The following is a 21,312-nucleotide window of genomic DNA, read 5'->3' as shown; positions in this document are numbered from 1 at the left end:
AATAGCTCTTATAGCACCTAGCACTACAGGTGTGAGATATACTCACCTGCAGTTTGGTGCTTTGTCTGCGGATCACCGCTGATATGTAATTCTGGTCATCACTCTCCTGTCCTGTCCTCATTCCAAACAGCCTTCTCAAGTGTCCCTCAGGTGACACTTAGCTCCATTCCTTGTTATTTTGTAAAAGCCAAAAGCTGTGACCAGGATGTGGGAGGATGTGTCTGTGTTCTCTGTCCTTCTCAGATCTAAGCACACAACCCGAAGGAAGGAAGGAGCCAAAATTACTTATTTACTTTATTTAAAGAAAGAAAAAAAAAAAAAAAAAAAAAAACACTTTAGAGTTGTTGATCTCTGTCAGCCATTTGCCCTGTCAACATATGTCTGGTGGTACTAAAAATGCAATATCTAACTAAGATTTTAAAAAAATGCATGTTTACCAGACAGTCCTGATTTATTTCCAGCCTCACTAAAGCAGCCTTTTTCCTTTCCCTCTAGCTTCTTTTCCCCTTTTGTTGTTCTCACTATCAACTGTCATTAAAAAACACAAACTCTGTTTCCTTTTTCACTGAAGCTAAAAAAGCTTAGAACAGCATTTGCAAGATGCACTCAGTCTCTGTATTGAGAGGCCATGTATCCAAAGCAAGGACTAATGTAAATGACAGTGACAGGGAAACCCTGCTGCTCTTGGCTAAGGTCTACTTTCTCTACAAAGGTAAATACTCCAAAATTCAGTTGTCCCTTTATGATTGCTCTGATAGCTATTGTTGCAACAGAACGTTGTACTGAGCACACACCACTTGTTTAGCCATACAGCTCCTTTGTAAAACAGAAAAATATAATTAAATAGCCAAGATGTTCATCTTTCAAACAGACATACTAGAAAGACATTCTAGCACTTTCCTTCCTCTTCAGTCAAACAAATTATTGTTTTGGAAATAAGAAATATTAATGGTAACATATGTTTAAATTCTTCATTTTTTTCTACAAAATATCTAAAATATTTATCAAGTATAAAGGCATTCTTTTTTTAAGCACACTCACGGTAGATTTGACACTGTTTACTTTATCTCAAACCAAGAAACATTGTCCAAGCAGTTTCTCTTGAGCTGAGATGATTGTAAAGCTTAGAATGTGCTATATAATATGCTCAGGCTTGTACATTCAATTTACTGTATAGTGATTTTATTACTTAAATATTATATTCAACCTCAATATAGTTGTATGCATTCCCCCAGTAATAATCCAAATCAATCAGCCATATGTTGCTTCTTCCATTTCTCCTAAAACAATTACATGTACATGCTATGAGTTCATTTAGAGAACTCATAATAGCAAAAGACAAAAGAGAAATTGATAACTAATGAAATAATGAAAAGAAAATAATTCCCTCAAAGCACTTCATTTTTGGCTAAGTTCTGTGGTGAAAAAAAACTACAGCTGTCAAAAATATGGCATCCTAAACCCCTAACAAATTTTAAAGATACCATCTGCAGGCAATACAGTGCAGATAAACAGATGTTGCAGAAGTACAAAGCCCAAAGAAGAGAAAATGGTTTGACAGTTCTAAGGTTAATACATCTGAAAAGAAATAACATATGTTTCTCTGATGAAGAGAGAGACTCTGAAATGCAACAATTGATTATGTTTATAAATAGCTATTAATGACTAACACACAGTTAATACCTGCTTTTCTTTTTTTTTTTTTTCTTTTTTTTTTTCTTTAATTTCCTTAAGACCAGTAAGTAGATCAATTAGAGAGGACTACAAGTTCAGCATCTTTCTGTGTAGCATTAGTTGTTTAGTTTAACTGGAGAAGGTCCCTACACTATCTTTAATCTGTTTGTGTGTTTTTTTTTCCCCTGTCCAAGAACTCTCATTAAAGCAAACTCTTTTGAAATATGCAACACTGGCTAGCTTAGTCCCACTTACTAATGGTCCTGAATTGATTCTTAATTAGTTGCAGTTTTGGATGGAATCCCATTAAAATAGCTGAGTGCTCCAGCAGGAAAGAAGGAACTGGCAAGTGTTGTGCTGTGAGCTGCTGAGAGTTGGGTTGAGCTCGCACCCGCAATGGCAGCTATGCACAATGCAGTGAGATTCAAATCATGCTCTGTGCTCCTGGTTTGAACACAAACCTTCATATGGTAATTTATCCCCCATCTATAAAATATGATGAAGAAAGACATCACAATGCTGTTAGAAAAATTGCATTCCTCCAATGCTCTTCTAGCCTCTTCTTAAGGAAAAGAAAGGATACTAATTCAGAAGACTATGAAATCTTTTCAATAAATCATTGAATCTTTTCTCTCTCTATTTTTTTTTTTTTTTTGCTATATATTTTCTAGCCTTCTGTTTATATTCTAGAAAGCCTCTGGGAAGCAAAAGATTACATTTCTGTGTTTTTCCCCCAAACAACTCAGTAGTTGCTACGAACTGAAACATATATTTTTTAATGAAGGGAAACAGAGGTCACCATACAGGAAGGTATTGCTTTACAATTTGAGTTTAATTATAGAAAAGTGGGGTATCAAGAAAACAAGCTCTTCTAAAGCATTATCTGGAGCAAGTGTCCCTGTTGTTAGGGGACACTGATGTCACGTGAGCAGCTTTTGTATTCAGCAGCAATAATTCACTGCCTGCATGTGGGGATTGATCCCAGCTATGGTATCCCCAAAGGAGCCTCCACTAGGAATGGGCTTACATACTTTGATCTGCAGATTAACATGAGCAGGATCACAAGCCTTTGTCTCTTGTAAACATCGTATGTCCCTAAATTTGTATCCCGCAAAAGGCTGAGTCTTGTGTTTATTTGGGTAATGAATTGCAGTAATTAATGCATGCATTGATTCCTCCACTGACTCTCCCCTAAAGGCCATTTCCATTTTTAATTTATAGAAAATGCATACAATTCCTTTAATCAGAGAATAGTCTGGAATCTAAAATAAATATAACATTCATGCATAAAAAATACTAAATGTAAGTGAGATTACTGAGCAGAAATAAGGTGAGAATTAAGGTAGACAGAAGACATTTAACATTATGTCAAAAGACATGTAAATAGCAACAATAATAATAAGCATTTGGGATTCAGGGCAGATCCAGCCCCTATAATTAGAGAAGTACAAATCCTACTATCTCAGTGAACAGATTTCCACTTCAGGGTTCAATTTGGTCCCTAACATATGAATATATTTATGTCACACATTTATATCACAAGGATGTTTTGGTGCTTTATTCAGTCTTTTACTCCGCCTTTTATTTCAGGCTTTTGCATTAAAAAAGGCGCTACCATTTACTAACTGTTCTTGAGGGGGGGAGATTCAAAAGAAGAATTTGTGCTTCCTTTATGAATTGTGAATATTGCTTGTTTGCTAACTGCTAAAACTGTACTCAGCATTGTACAAGATGCAAAATGCACACAACCACTCTCTCACAGTCCTTCAGCCCAAAACCAGTTTATAGCATTTCAGATATTACCCTGATCTTAAACTGTACCATTCACAAACAGCATGACATCAGAACAAATCAAAAATCAAGTGCAAACCAAATAACACAGTTTAGAAATAAAAAGAAAGAAATTATATCAGATTTTTTTTTCTAATTCCTGCAGTGCTTTTAGAAGCTAATATTATTTTTTCCTTACTTGGGAAATGCCTGCCTTATATCATACAGTATTTTGTATATATACAATTTCCATACACATATATATATTGAAATGTGTGTAAAATATGCCCAGCGAGGTATGAAAATACAGCAGTATAAATACAGAGCACGGCAGATGATGCAGTGCTGAGGAATGCAATCTAATATTTTTCTGAAATGTACAGGTAATATAAATTAGAAAATACCCCACGGTATGTATGCAGCATAAAGGACACAAAAAGAAAGACTGATTTGGAAGCACACACAAACTAAAGGAATACCTGATTAACCTTTCACTGACTCCTGGGCCACGTGATGCAAAGCTTGCCTTCCTCCTAGAGTGATGGCTTTAGAAGAAGATGTTAAATTTAACCTCTGGCGCAATGATAAATTGACAATAAAAAATTCAATGGCTTGGTAATTACCAATCACTTTGGACATCGGCAACATTTTTCAGTTCTGTCAGTGCTCATTGGCACAAAAGCTTCAGCTGAAATTCTCTCGATCTCCCTCTTTTTAACTTTGTTTTCATGATGCAGATTAAATCTGCCACCCTATTACTGATTCATTTTCCTAATTTTTCATGTCTGCACCATGCCCCAGCTGCACTAGGCTGATAATTGTGGAGCCCAGCCCTGATGATTAACATCAGAAGAATTAATTATGCCTGCCATTAAAATTCCAGGTTGCACATGGTGATCAAGAAAAATTAAGTTTCTCTAGGCCTCTAAATCATTTCACCTTTGAGGAGAATGATAGTGCCTCGACAGCTAAACTGCAGTCTGCGTTCCAGAAAAGGTCTAAACCACACACCCTTTGTGTAATTCACTAAACGTCTTCTGAGTTATTCTCACTGGTTTATTCCACTTGCTAAAAGGATTTACAGCTCTGCAAATAAAGAGAACTAAAGTATCTAGCTGATTGCTTGATTCCAATATAAAACACTTTTTTTTCCTTCTTTCTGAAACTCTTTGAGGGTATCTGTTATATTAATTTATAGATTAAAGAATCACACAGAGAAAGAAAGATCCAGGCATAGAAGTAGTTTCTCAGAATTGGTAGATAATTTACTTTTGTCCCAGTTACAAACTGAAGGGAAATGATAATTTTTGTACTGGGTAAAAACAATGATATTTTTCAGAAATAAATTGATAATGAAACAAAAACAGATTCCAAAGATCTTTAGGCTAAATGGTAATGAGAAAGAAAAAGCCTGTTGACTGACTCATTTTGAAAATGATTTTTGCATGGGAAACTCAAAACATATTCAGTCTAGCCTACGGTATAGAATTTACCAGGCCATAAAGAGTAAGATGATATGCATTTATCATGTTCTTTTCCTACACTATGTTTCATTTTCAAATTACCATAATCATGCATATTACTGGTTAGTTTTAGAAGACTGCAATGAGTCAGAATTTGATGAACGGGTGTAAGCATCTTATGTCAAATGGTAAATGTCACTCACAACTGTACAAAGTGTATGCATAAACTACACATCATATCAGCTTCACTTGTTATGTTTAGGCAGTACTACCACAGGAAAACTGTTTAGATGTGAATACTCTTTTTAGTTTTGATAGATGACAGATTTCTAGGGTAAATGTAACAGAATCAGACCAAAGAGCACTACAAGAGCAATTATCTTCCCCTTCCCATAAAAATACGTTATGAAATGGGAGGTCTCAGTGCATTTAGTGATTAACTACTACGGGAAGTCATGTGTATGGCAAAATAAGAGAAAGACCCTTCAATTTAAAACTTAAATCCTTGAGTTTAACATGAACATCATTGCTATAGCTTAAGGATATCGTATTCTATATAAAATAGCCCATTTAGAACTTGTGAGGACTTTATTGCACTGTCTCACGAATGACAGCTAGCATAGTAGTCATGATTAAATGAACATTTATTGTATTTGTAACAGGATTCCAGGAATGCCATAAAATGAAGCATGAAGTCATCCATTTAAACATTTTTAAACCATGTCTTAACTGAAAGCATTGGAAGTATTTCCTTACAAGAATTTCAGCTAAATCCAAAACCTTTTCCTTTCTCCCTCAGGACACAAGGGATAACTCAAAGTTACCAAGATTTTCTGCAAATCACACGTGTCTCCCCAGAGATTCAATAAAGCAATCAAACACACTGTTCAAAGCCTATGAAATAAGGTGACAGAAGTCTGAATATACTTACTTGTCTTGTCCATTCCTGACATGATTAGAGATCAAATGAAGTCAGAAAAGGGGCATACATGTCAAGCAACACAATGAAATGGGATTAAAGCACTAGTCAAAATTGAGTGTAAAATTATCTTAAACATTTTCTGAAATACCCCAGTATCCAAAACTAAACAGTGTTCTTTGAGTATGGCTATCAGTCAATATATTTAGGTGATAAGAGATTACTTACAGATTTAACTTTCAAGACTTTAAAAAAATAAATTTAAAAATAACTATCAAAATCAATTTTACTAAATTTTGATACATTTAAAACTAACTCAAAATAGATTCACTAAGTAAATACATAAAAACTGTATCAAAATCACAATCAGCCTAACATGAGCTTTGGGAGAGGATCATCATCACTGACTCCGGTCTTGGAAATGCCAAAAAATTCATCTTCAAAGTAGCTGGAAAGGGATCATCTCTGGGCCACAGAAGAGGGGAATTAGTATGTTCCATTTGCCCCAAAATAACCAATAGCTTTTGTCCAATTTATTCCTGCTAGCTCACAGATGTATCTTGCTACATCTGGGTACACATCATTTTATCTACCAGTCAACTGAAATACAACAGATGTTAGGGAGTACAATGGCACAAGGATCATTTCAAGTCACATAGTTAATACCCAGGCCAAATCCAGGCTTCCTCATTTATAGAAACTTGAATATCATGTTTGACTAATCATAGCAGTGAACAGCCAGAAAGAAAGCTTCAAATAGACTTTCATATAAACTATTTTGCCTATGAGAGATTTCAGTCCTCTATCTCTAAATTTTTGCTAATGCTAACTTCTACTCAAAACTTTGCATCAGCAAAGGGAGAAGAAAAACATTGTATGCCAGGAAGAAAAGGGAGAGGAAGAGCAGAAGAGCAGAAAATCTGCTTGGAGAAAGAATTTTATGAAAGTACAGTAACATGAATTCTTCCAAACTATTGGAGAGCAGCTACATGAAGTGGCATTGCTTCTAGTCAAAATTGAGTTTCACAACACAGTTTTGCAAAACCCCCATGATGATTTGATGATTAGGATGATCAGCTCTAAATAATAGAAATAAGCCATATTCCATCTCCAGATAATTTTAGGCAAATTTGACTTCAGATTTAGTTATCAAAAGTCAGTGGCTCTGTATGAAATGTATTAGATAAAGAGGTCTATGCCATTTTAAGTGGTATAGTTCCAGTTTTCAGTTGCTTAGACTTCCTCCTCCTCCCCGCCCCCCCCCATAAATCCATTACCTAGTCACTGTTAGGTAAACACCATCTACCATAAAAAAATAAAAAATAAATTTTGCATTGTCACTGATGGTCATCTTCTGCCATTCTTTATCCTGATTTACTTTGCCTGTTCATTCCAATTGTATGATCAGTGAAATAAAAGTTTCTACTTGACATCAGTAGAATTCAGCCTTTAATCTTTTGTTGTTAGTTCCTAGCACCACAGCTGACTGAAAGCCTCTGAATCTGCCATCCCAGTTTTGAGTATGTGTTTGAATATTGTCTATTAACTGATACAAATTTTTATCTATTATGTTTTGCATTAACTTGACCATGAACTTGGACTGACTGTGATAAGTGCTGTAAAAGATGGCGGTCTTTAAGAGTTCAGTTTCCAAAACAAGATGATTGACATTGACAGACCAACAGGGAAATGCAAGTAAGCAATGAGGCTAAATTTGTCAGCATGCTAGGCGATGTTGCTAAGAAGTTTTTGTAGACATCACACACACAAGTTTTGAGAAGAATAATAATGTAAAAGAATTAATTCCAAGTGGAATGAGAAGTATTTTTTTTTTGTTTTGTTTTGTTTTTTTATTGTACATAGATGGAAAATAGTAAGAGGTGCTTCTAGTACTGATCTCTCTTCTGTGATATCTCCTGTGAAGAAAGGCTGAGAGAGTTGAGACTGTTTAACCTGGAGAAGAGAAGGCTTTGGTGAGACATTATTGCAGCTTTGTAATATATAAAGGGTGCTTATAAGAAAGATGAAGAAATAATTTCTACCAACGTCTGTAGTGACAGGACAAAGGGCAACAGTTTAAAACTGAAAGAAGGTAAATTTAGATTGTATATAAGGAAGAATTTTATTTTTTTTTTTAATGAGAGTGGTGAGGCACTGGACCAGGCTGTTCAACAGAAGCTGTAGATGCCCCATCTCTGGAAGCATTCAAGGAAAGGTTGGATGGTTTTTTGGCAACCCGGTCTAGTGAAAGATGACCCTGCCCATGACAGGGGGTTGAACTAAATGAGCTTTAGAGGCTCATTCTAACACAAACCATTCTATGATTCAATAACATATTCCTACTTTTTGTGTAATTTGGGTATTTCTTCATCTCCCAAATCTTTATCTATTTTTCCCATGTTGTCAATATAATATTCAAGTCATCTCCCAGTCTTCAGTCTTCAAAAACAGTGGTGTCAACACATAAACATGTGTTGACACACCAACTTCACATCAATTAGTTTGTTTTCAGTTGCAGTCTCATGCATGAATTCCTGAAGCCTTACATAGGCTGCCATGCTTCACTGCAACTGATGCTGTTCCTACGAGTTAGGTTGTATTAACCAAAGAGTTCCAGAGGAAAGCTTAACTCCTGAACCTCCTTGGCTTTGCATCACAACTTCACCCATCATACAGACTGAAATCAAACTGGAAATGCTGTACACCTCTGGAAACATTCATAATACAGTTAACATTCCTGTATCACCACATCCCATGAATCAGCTGTACCTCTTGTGCATTAAAATGAAGTAGATTGGCAGGTCTGGTTTCACTATTTGTCCTCTCAATTTGCCATACTTTCAAAGCTGCATGGACTAACTAAAGAAGATCAGAGAGAACATTCTGGTGTCTTGTGAAAATGTCTTGACAAGACATTCCAGTGTCTTCCAGTGTCTCTTAAATAATATTGGATGATTTATGTATACACCTTCAGCCCTATGCTAATGAGATTTGATCTCAATCTTCCCTCATCTCTGTCATTATAATTTGATTTGCACCATATCTACCTAAAATAAAACATAATGCATTCAGCATATATTTATTTACATGTAAATCCAGAAGGATTTATACACTCACACACATCAGCAAAGTTCTGAGATCTGTTTATGAGACATTTCCTATAACAAATGCCTTCGGTATTCTCAGGTGTCAGGTACTTTCCTGATTACCATGCAGAAGGCCAAGGAGCTTGCCTGTCCAATACAAGTCACTGGAAGACACTTCTTCCATGCCAGTTTCCAAATCCCCATCTGGCCCAGGCAGTTTATGGTGCAACAGTCTGATATCTTTTGAGTACAATGGGCCAGTCACTGCAAGGATGTTCTACCTCCAAGGCTCACAGTCACAGAGGAAAAGATATCCTTGAGGGTTGACAGAGACATGAAATTGTCCTGAAAATAACCCATATGAAGATAAATACAGAATATATATATGAACAGTAATTACATTTTAATACAGGCAACGCATTAGAATGTCAAAGGGAAAATGTAGAAGAACAATGGATATATCTATCTACCTACTGGCTAGACTAGTTGCAAAGTTCTCATTCAATACGTTCCAGCAGTTAAACTGTCAGATATAGGTTGTCTCTCGTATTAGACTTCTCTTACCAAATCTGTACTCATAGAAGAGAATACAGGCTTGGAACCTACATTTTCCTTCATCGCTCAAGTCCCTACTTGAAACCTATTAAAATTCAACCCTTCATCAAGGATTTCTTTGTCCTTATATAAAAAGAAGTTTAAGACTTCATGCTGGCAAGTCATTGTCTGTTTCCTCCATCTTTCACCTGGTACCTCCAGGAGTACTCTTAAACTACTCAGACCAGAGTTAGCTAAAACCACTCCACTGTTTGCTAATATCCAAGCAACTGTTAATTCTTTGGAAGGCAGAAGACTATTTCTGCAAGGCAGGGCAACATTCACTTCCCAGAATAAAGGTTTTATCATACTGAGTTAATCTGATATTCCAGATAAACATGTAAGTTGCTAATCACATTTTGTACAATCATATTCAGTTCATGAAATTGCATATAATTGGTCAGGCACTGAGTCCTGGTGCTGTAGATTTAACAGTTACAAATTATATATAAGAACATGATTTCTTTTCCAGTAATAAGTTTTACTAATTTACTGCTACCACTTGCAGAGAGGATTCATTCCAAATGTAAAATGGTGTTTATTTAAGTCAGCCCATTTTGTCAGAAATATCTGGTGGGATTTTTCAAACAAATAAAGATTTGGCAAAATTTTCTCATGACAGTTTCAGTGCCAGATCTCCAGCGAAGACTTTGGAAATAGCAAATAGCTTTTTTTTTTTTTTTTTTTTTTTTTTTTCTTGAGCAATAATAAAGGTAAGGATAATTAAATTGACAAAGACTTAGCGATCTTTTTTACAGAACTATACTTAATATATTAGATTCCACAATTAATGATAGGAAAATTAGGAAAAAAAATCAAAGCACACATAAGAAGTAGTGATTAATAATGTTCAACTTTGTTATACTTTCATTTGACAAGGACCTGCTAGAGTGGTCAATACCTCATCCCTGGTGATTTCCCTTTTCACATGCTGTTAATCCATGCTCTAGGTTTGGAAAGCAGGCCACTAGTTTTACTCTCTAATTCCCTGTATTTTTTAGTGTCAGCTTTATTTCATTTTTAAATATCTTAATGTTGAAAAATTAGGAACTGTCCTCCATGCACTGTAAAATAACAAAACTTGCAAACTAATAGCAATGTAATAATTTCCGGTGTAAAACAATAGTTTTACAAAATCTGACATTCAGTGTCAAAGCATTTTTTCTGCTGTGAAGAATATCTGCATGACTTCTGTAACATATCCTTAGCTGACTTTCCAGAACATACAAGTATACCTTTTTCCTAAATAATCCTTCATATTCTTTGCAGTGGCAATATTTTTTTTTTTTTAAAAAAAAACACCGTTTGGAATGAAAATAAACCTAGAATCTTACAAAATAACCTCACATGTTCTGCAGTGACCAGGCTCAATTCCTCAAGGGACTGATGGAGAAAGAAGACACCTTCTTCATGGCAGTTTCCTTATCCTATATTTAACATAACCAGTAGCAGTCAAAGGTCAGGGAACAAATGAGAGCCACTCAGCTAAGTGAGGCTCTGCAAGAGACAAAGATAAATTGACATAGAAGTGGGAATCTGGACTGAACAAAGAATTTAAAAGATACTTCTACAAGTCTGGCACCCGTACAGAGGACAGAAGACAACATACCCTGCCATCTATGTCAAAATTATTTACAACATTTCTGCTAAGACTGGCAAGTAAAAGTAGTGTGACATCTTCAATATCATAGAGTCGACTGTTCAGGTCTTTACACAGGTTTTACTCTGCCCTCAGACAAGTAAATTCCAGTTTGTAGGATATATTGAAAGACAGGTCATACAATTGAAATATCACATCAGGTTCTCTGTCATCCAGGTAAACTGGATGTTTTAGCAGCCTTTCTGCACACAAATTCAACTGAGGACCAAAGATGGAAATCTCATACAGTCTTTAGATGAGATTTCCAGCACTTCGTGTGCATTTAATAAGGCCAAAAATTCCACAACTCTTTGAAACTCAAAAAGACATAAAATCTTGTCTGAGAGAGAAAAATACAGATTCAACAGGGTTCAAGATTTGATTCTGCCTTGATTTAATTTGAGTTGCTTTGTTTTTCACTAGCTGGTATCTTACTGGAGCAGAAGTGTTACGCTCTTTTGTAAGAATAGCCCCTTTCTGTGAAGGACTTTGGCTTAGTAATATGTGGAGGACTCCAAATGATAAATAACCTCTATATTGAACAGAACGGTAACATTTCATACATGCAGAGCAGGAAAATCTAGCTCCCATGGGGTATGTTACTGGGAACTCCTTAAATCAAAACGTGGAAACTCAATATTGAGCTACATAAACCATAAGCTTTATTGATCATGTCTCTTGTGACTGGGCTTTCCTACCATGCTAGAGACACAATTCTGCAAGGAGCTGATTTCCTTCCACTCTGGCTTAAGGCTGCTTAGCATCTAAAAAATCATCAAATCTTGTTTCTGTACTCATGTATCTTTGAATAGAACCTGGAAGGATTCTCAAGTGTATTCTTCAGCTTTTCCGAAATCCCTGTCAGGCATCTAAGAATCCTGAAGGAAAATGACATATATGCTTTCCAATGCAGGAGGTTGCATATTTGGCATAAACTGCAGTAATGGTATGAAAGGCCTTCAAAGAAACCATTGTCAGTTTATTTCCTGATCCAGCACAACACTAGTAATCTACCATTACTTGCAAAACTTTGCTTTATTTCAATTTCAGTGACTATTTACCTGTCATGTAGGGTGAGATACTAGGTAGATGAAGAAAAGGACAGCCTGTGGAGGGTGAAGGAAGATGCCAAGGTTATAAACCAGACCTCATATTTATAGTCAAGCTTTGCTTTCATGAGAAGCTTCTCCAGCACAGACATAGATGTAAGTGGAGAATATCAGAGCTCTCTATCAGGCAAAACCCACCCCGGCCCATTCCTGTAAATTCTCCTCAGTGGCATGTTTTATTGCCCTGGAGACTCCACATGATGGCTATTTATTTAATTGCTTGGAAAGCCCAGCCAAAGAAGGGTGTCTCAAGTTTGGCATGTTAGTTTCCTGCTTGCAGATTTACAATTTAGCACTGTTTGGGTATTGAGAGTCTCCTTGTTAAAAGTGTGAGGGGCCCATTCCTCCAGATGAAGTACAACTGCTTTGTCTGCCTCCAAACAGCCCAAATCCCCCAAAAGGCACAGAGCAGAAGTGCAGTCTGCTTAAAAACTGCTGTGTGCCGCCCCTCCAATCACTGATTAATATTTGACATATTCTCCAAGCAGAGCTCTATATAAAGTTCAGTGTTTTCTCTGTCCTGTCCTTTCCTTTCCTCCTCCCGCCTAATTTTGTAGACAGACAGCCATAATACGCAATAGAAACATAACTCTTTAAACTGAAAATGTCATCACTTAAGAATACAAGAGAGTGGTATGTGTCATGTATGTCTGCAAAATGCAGTTGCTGTCTGTTACAGTCTGTAGCAACTTTTAAATCTGTCATCACGGCATGAATTTCATATTAAGCTCCTTCCCAGTGCTTTAGCCAGGAAGTAAAGGGGGGAACATACTGTATCATTTATGGGCATGCTGGTGCTGGGTCAACCATGACATCATTCTCCACTCTGCTGAGCTGTAATGAGGTGAAAAGGCAGCTTTAGAACAACATAGCACTTTATTTATTAGGAAAATGTAAGTGTGCGTGTATTTCAATTTATGATAAAACCGAAAACAAAGGTTATGGACTATAGCTCTCCTACAGCACAAAGTAAGGGGGGGGAGGGAAGGCATTTTGTAGATGGTGAAAGATTTAATGCACATAAAGCATGGAAGATTGAAAGTTCTGGGCAGGCTAAAATCCTGTACTGACAGCCCAACCAATTAGAGATGGTACACGGCACATTTTGCTGTAGTCAAACTGTACTATATACTTTGATCAGAGGGTGTCACTGAAACAAGAGACTAGTTGAGACTAGTAAAAATCTTCAAATTTACATAAACATAGGCATATAAATTGAGAACAGAAGAAAAAATCTGGTGAAAGTTGGAGGCTGTACAAGCCCCTGAATGCAGAAAGTTCCCTAGTAACCTGCAATACTTTTTCAATAACCTTGGTAAGCTGGGCAGTTCATGGCATCTCTCTAAATGAATGCTGAAATATAAGATGGATATTTGTACTTTACAGTAAGGATTCTTTTTGCTCATAGCTGGAGATGAAGTAAGAGAGATACAAAAAATGCAGAAAAGCACAATGCGGAACAGACTTGCAGTTAACTGCTTTCATTCCTCACCCACTCCACCCCCCCCCACACACACACACACACTTCTAGTGCTGTTTTACTTTTAAGCTTGGCATCATTATATTTCATGCTTTAGTGAAACAGTAAGGAGCACATTATTTTTATTGCAGGCATGGTACCAGCAGTTGGCTTTTTCTGGAAGCAAAAGCATCATTGTTGTTTACTTCCCTATTTTGAATCTTGCCTTGCTTCTAAAGGTCATCCCACTGCCAGCTGATCCCTAGTCTGGTAATCCTGTCTTCCCTGGCATGCACAGGAAACCTCACACCCACAGTGCTCAAAAATAATCTTAAACACCTTGTACAAGCTGGGACCTTGTTGTCTGTAAAATTTGAACACAGTAAGCAGCATTTCTATGACATGAATATCTAGGCACTAATGTCACACAAATAATAAATAAATAATTAAAGTAAATACATGGCTATGTATAGTTAAATAGAGAATTATATCCATGGTTAACTAAGAAATTAAAGGTTAGATATTGAGATGCTTTCCCTATTACAAGAAGTTCCTTTAACAGCTCTGGTCCCTAGAAATAGATAGCCAGAAATTGGCCCATAGCTGGCGGATGTAGGGTTCTAACTTCCCTGAATTTCACAAACCTCTAACACCTAGCAAATATCTGATCAGTATTTGGCAGAAAATACTTCATGAGAAAAAAAAAAAAAAAAAGAAAAAAAAAAAAAAGAAAAAACCAGAAGAGTCAGTGTTAGCCCATGTACAGGGGGTAGTCTTTTTTTCAAGTTAGTGGTAAGCCCATGTCTTAGCATGGTGCTAACATACAATATACTGCTGGAGTTGTAATTTTTCAGGTGAAATGTAAAACTGCATTCCTCAGTGTTCATAGAGGTTTAAGATGCCATTACATGTTTCTCAGAGCAACTGTATTATTACTGGCCAGACTCTTATATGGAGAAATTAATTCCAGGGAGTACATTTTTTCCAAGAAGGAAGAATGATTTTTTAATTTTTTATTTATTTTTTTTTTAACTTTATTTCATACATGTACCAGGAAAATGTCTCAAACATAATTTTAAGATCATGTTTCAAAAGTTGATATCAAACTCCCAGAAAAAAAAAGGGGGGGGGGGGGGACAAAATAGGTAGAACAAAATATACACTAAAATATATATTTTCTATATGTTCTTGTTTCTGCTGTCCGTTAGACAGCACCAAATATTTCAGAAGTTGCAAGTGCTCCATTTCCAATTATGATTTGCAAAGGATATGTGAAAGGAGGAACTCAAAAAATGGGGCAACTCTTTAATCCAAATACAAACAAAATCTAGACATCTTTTAGCCATTCTTTGCTCTTGTCTTGATTTTGGGGGGTAAGGTTATTCTGTATCATCTTTTTCTGCTTTCTCCCACTCTAATCAAGTTTGATCTATCAAAGGATTTCCTTACTTAAGAAGAAAGGTGTAAAGAAATGCCAATAATATAAATTCTCTTAGTCCCATTACCATTTTTAGAATGTCTTTGCCTGCCTTCTCAGTAGACATTTGAAAAACAATTCTAGGAAGCTATCTGAGGAACCTACTAGTTAAAATATTTTAGTTTAAATTTGACTTGTAAAACATGTTCTTACTTCCCCTCACATGTGTTACATGTTTCAAGTATAGCATGAACCAACAATAAACATTGTTTTCCATCTCTAGCTGTGATGGAAAGCACCTGGAAGACAAAAGATGGCAGACAGAATCAAAACCAAAATTATACAGCATGAACCAAATTCATTCTTCATATATTTCCTCGAATGCTGACCTAAATTGAATTACACTGTGAGTGAGCCTGGTTCTCTATTTGCATTTGTTATTAAATTGCTCACTGTAAGCATCTGCCTTTTCATTATACCTTGTAGTCTTTCCTTTCCCATTAATAACCCTACCATATGCCCCAGTACTTCAGTTTTCTTCTCTGAATTCATTTAGTCATCTACAAATTCTTTAAACTGTTTCCATCTTCAGTACATGAAACATCTTAGTAGAAGAAGAGGAGAAAATTATAGTCAAGCTATCCACTACCTGTTTGATGCTCTTTTTAACAACAGGTAGCCCTCTATTTCTTTCTATATTCAGTAGTCTTCTTTCTGTCAACCCAGTCACACTGAATAGTATGATACTGCCTATGACTGTACAGCCTTCAGAAAGGAATAAAGAAAAAAGAGGGAAAAAAAATATCATTGTCACTGTATGGATGTGGGATGTGTCACTTGAGTACTGAATACAGTCTTGGATTCTCTAGCTAAGAAGTTGTAGCAGCATTTAAAGATGTAAAGAAAAGGGCAAAAATGAAAATACTACTTCAAGCAGTGCACAATTAAACTACTGAAATAAGATGCAGGACACTGTGGGTGCTGAAGATTCAACTTGGGTTTTAAAAGCTCTTATATATATTCATGAGAGACAAACCCATACAAGACTATTAAGTGCAAAGACACCACCTTTTGTTCAGGAAATAGTGCAGCCATACATTGACAAAGACCAGAAGAAGAGAGAGAAATATCTCTGTATGTTTGACCTATTCTCATGTCCTTCTGATGGCAGCTAATAGCGGCCACTGGTACAGGAAGAAATCTGGGCTCTCTAGGCTGATAAAGAACTCTGGTAATGCTAGCAGCAAAATTTTCTAATCCTGCCATCTGACCCAACTCATTGTCTATGCAACAAGAGTTAGTACATTCCTGGCTCTTCTGCTCCAATTCACTGTTTTGGTTAAAACACTGAACTGGGCTTTGGAGCATAGTACAGACGTTGGACAACTTTCTCCTACAAGAGCAGTAACATTCAGCTAGCAAGGAAGCGGCAGACAGCTACTCAGCAATGCCTTACACAGCTAGAATAAGATTAACAAATGTTCTTCTGATAACATCTGTATCAACTGCAAGTCATACTGTATAGCTCGCCTGCTATAGCATGCTGCTGAACCAGGATGTTTGTCTCGCTTTCAGCCCGCTCCCAAACTGACAACACAGACCATCAATAAGTACTTCACCTACATTTTTCTCTGCTCACAAATCAGATGGTTCTTTTCCAGTTTAATTCTCTAATGTTTCTCACAGTGTTTTATAATCTGTACACAAAAAGCAGAAAGGGAAGAAACAGACAATGAAACAGAATGCAGGAAGACACAAAATTCGTCAGAATCCCCCCCCCCCACAATATCCACACACAATCAGCGCCAGCTGTAGTCCAATTAAACTTAATCTAGTCACATGCTCATGTGTTCCTCACAAATTAGAGGAAATCAATTCAAATGCTAATGAGAAAACCCATAATTTATTATCTGCTGAGGAATGCATGTTACATTAATTTTAACTGTAAACAATTATTTTTATTGCAAGATTAATTACACCATCTTACTCAACTTCCTTTTTTCATATTTTTTGAAGGAATTAGTTTTCTGCTACCGTTTTGTTGATCTGTCACAGTATTTTAAGCCTGAAAAGTATAATTAATTTAGAAATACTACAAATGTGGTTTTCTATTCTTCTGTCAAAGGAAAGTGGGACAAACGCCTGGGGCAAAATACAGAAAGATCCAGCTGAAGCTCTTGGCCTAAACAAAAGTGCAAGAGCTGGGAAAACCAGGCATTCCTTATTTGGTGTCTGAAGCTAAAGACATAGCAGGAGAAAAAGAGAGAGAGTTTAGGTAAAAAAGCAAAAGTAAATCTTGTCATATATTGGCCAAAAAAAAAATGGAAAAATTTTTGATATGGAAAAATTTTTTGAATGGAAAAATGTTGAGTTAATTTAAAATGTCATTCAACTATTCCAGGAGTTTGCTTCATTTTCAGCTGATCCCTTTTTATGTGATGCTTTTTTTCCCCCTCTATATACCATTTCAAAAACAATTAAAAACAACTTTGTTACAAAGTCAAGAAGTTCCAAAATATTTTATCAACAAAACACAAGGAAGCTATGTAAAATGAAAAGCATTTCAAGAAAGCTTATCCTGTTTGTTGACCAGAAGTCTTGCTGTTTTTCTATAAAATATGTGAACAGAATGAAACATCTGCATTATAGCTGAAGTTTATTGCAATGATACAGAGGCAGAAACACAATAAAAATAATCCAAACAAGTTATATTTTCCTCAGCTCACAGGCTATTTTTTTGTTTGAAAAGTCTGATCTAATCTTAGAGAATGTCAGTGATAAAATGTCTTATCCTAAGCAGCCTGTTATTCTTTTTGCATGTTTGATTTTTAACACTAACAAAAATTCAGATGCCATTACCAAAACAGAAAACAAAACCAGAAATGGATTTAAAAAGTTATTTTAATGGCTAGACAAGCAAGACAGAGCATCCGAAGCAGTAGTTTCATTTCAGATTAATTATGAAGAGTTTGGTGAATACAGTTAAATCTGGGTCTCAGGTACTTGTAATAACTATAGGGCTCAGGCTTGGGGGCTACTACTAAATAGGAGTTTTTTCTTGATAAGTATTTTACTGCTATCATTGGTCACATTACTCTCTTGAAAACATGACAGATGTAGCTCTTTTCCTCTTTGCAAATACTTTACAAAACAGATTGTCACTTTCACTAATTTATTAACTACTCATAATGTATTTAAAGAACACTAAACAAATCTTTGTGTATCATCAAAAAATTTTACACTACTTTCTATTCTTGCCATCTGTCTAGTAAATGCAATCACATTCATGTTTATAATAAATGGTTAGCACTCTTTTCAGCTGAGAAAAAAAAAAAAAAAACAACACATAACATTTCAAATAACAAAATCGAAAGAATAACAGATAACGCTGTTCTGCACAAATAGCCTTGTTCACATGCATATAGTGAGGAATATAAAATGATACTCAATCTACAATCTGTAGTGCAAATGGAATACATTACAGGAAACATTCACCAAAAGCATCTGAAGATGAGTTTCAGAAGGTTGGGCAGAAAGAACTGTTTGTTCTCAAACTGCTTTTATTATTAAATCAGCCCTGTCCATTGTAGAGAAACAGGGAAATAGTTTATAACAGCTGGCAAATTTCACACCTTAGGGTAATATCTTAGCTAAAAAATGCCTGAGTTTCTTAGTATTTCTTTCACTGTCTTTACCTTTCTAATAAACAGAGACACTGTGCTGCACACAACATTCACTCTTTTCCTCCAACTTAATGTTAAAAACAAGCTGGTTGTTCAAGATCTGTCACAGGGGATTACTGTTACCTAACAAGGAGGCTTGTTCATAACGTGAGGTTGAAAGGAAACAAAAGGTTAAGGAACTGAAAATGTCATCTGTTTTTGAATGTTGCTGGACCTTATGCCTCAGCAGACCAACAGCCCAGCAGTCACCTGAATTACTCTTTGCCTGCTCCAGAACACCTTCAGTTTTCTGAACAAAGCTGAATGTGACTATGTCATTTGTTGCATTTGTTAAAGGAAATCAAGCTACTACAGAAAAGCTGGGTTTGCCACTAACACTGGTTATACAGTAAACCTCTGTAAGAAGTAACAAAGTAAATAGAGCATAACACATATGTTAGGAAACAGTACTGCCATGAGCCTCCCATTAAGCAGTACCCTCTTCATACAGTCTTTGTTCTGCAACACCGTCCATTTTTTACTCCTTCCCAGAAAAACTAGAGAATGTGATGAAGCTGCTCCGGACCCCTCTGTATTTCACATACTAATGACAAAAAAGGACCCAAGAATTTTTTTCCTGATGCACTATGTTGCCATAGCACGTGTCTACCAGCATCTCTTCCTCCCAGTTTGCTCAGACACAGTCTGCAACCCATTCTGCCTAGCAGAAGCTTTGGCATCTGTCTTTACTGACACTTCTCACCAAGTAAACAGTGCTGAGAATTTCCAGGAGAAGGATGAAGGACTTTTCAGAAATGTATTTAATGGGACAATAACAATCACTAAAGTTGTAAGAGCATCTTGAGCAACAGCCTAAGAAGAAAATGGGGCCACAGCTCTAATCCTCTTAAGAAGACAGTCCTAATAAAAGTCATTAAATGATACAATTCAAAATTTCAAAGTTCAAAGTCAGAAAGAATTATTAGATACTTCCAGCTGACCATCTGTTAATCTGAAAATATTAAGTTTCATTCAGATGGCCCACATCAATTCCCAACATTTTAGGTTAAACCAAAATATTTGGGGTATTAAATTACTTGCTGAGGCAGAAAGCAGAGGAGTGCAAATAAGCATCCAATAGGCAGAATTCCCACATTGGCAGGAAATGGATGACATGAGATATGCCAAGTGACCCCAACAAATGGACTCTAGGCTACACTACCAAGGGTCTTCCCTGTCTGGGCTGCAGGTGTATTCCCTCCCAGAGAGCAGTCAGTCTAATACAAGTACATAAGAAAGACAAGTCAGCTGCATCAAAGAGGTATCTCTGTTCAACTCAAAGCATCAGTGCACATTACCTGGTGCCCCATGTCTAGCTATGGTCAGCCTTTAGAGAAAGCTGCAAATAAACAAAATCCTTGGGTCTATGTACTTAATTGGGTGTCTGGGGAAATTCACTCCTGACTGACTGAAGACCTGAAGCTTGAGAACTCTGTAATCATTGTCTTAACACAGAGCTGCCTGTGTCACAAGATCACAGAGAGTAATGCAAGCATTCCAGTGCTTGCTGCAACCCACAAAAGAAAGGAGGAACTCAGATTTACAAACTTGAATGATGATAAAATTAACTGGAAACCTCCAGCAATGCACTTTCACTGACATCCCTACATTTCCTCTGCCTATAAACACACAGGTATTACAATATCTCATTGAAGCTGGATTACAGCTTTTTTTGAAAAGGAGAACTAGACTTCTTTCCTAAAAATCTATATGATGGTGAGTCCTCCACCTCACCTAGCAAACATTTCCTGAGTCTAATTATTCTCACAGCCTCCAGCCGTTCGATCTTGTTATGCTTTGTCAGCAGGACAGAAAAGCCCAATTATCAGATTTGTTTTTATGGAAAAGTATCTGTGTGCTTCTTGACCTTATCTTTAAGGAGCAGTGTAAATAGAACTCCTTGCACTTTTCTTCAAGGAATAAGAATTGTTTTCTAGCATTTGAATAATTTTTATGGCTTCTACTTAAACTCTCTTATTTCCACATCTACTTCTTGAAGGGTAATCACCAGGACACAACACAATCTTATTAGGAATCTTGACAATGTTATTTGTACTTCTTTACTTCTGTAAATATGTTCCTTCTCATACACCCAAGGATCCCTTTGCTTCTTTTAGTTAAAGCATTGGTAGTTCATATTAAACTAAATATTCATAAGCTACTGCATTCTTCTAACATACATGTAGAATTACCAATTACTTTCTTAGTTTCTAGGCATTTCTTGCTGTAGTATCACAAGTATCTATAGTATAGTATCTACATTGATACTAACATACATTTGGAAATAACAGCATGATTATTGGTCTGTGACCATGTCACCAGGTCACTGAGATCCATTTAACAATTGTGCTTTTTCCTTACTAACTCAGTAATGTTTGTTTCATCTACAGACTTTAGTAGTTAATGCTTTTCATCATTGTCTAGTTCTTTGACAAAAATATTAGTATCAAAACAAGCCCA

This window comes from Aythya fuligula, chromosome 6 (assembly GCF_009819795.1).
Source record: "Aythya fuligula isolate bAytFul2 chromosome 6, bAytFul2.pri, whole genome shotgun sequence".
Taxonomy (NCBI): domain Eukaryota; kingdom Metazoa; phylum Chordata; class Aves; order Anseriformes; family Anatidae; genus Aythya; species Aythya fuligula.
Note: the sequence above shows the minus strand (reverse complement) of the source record.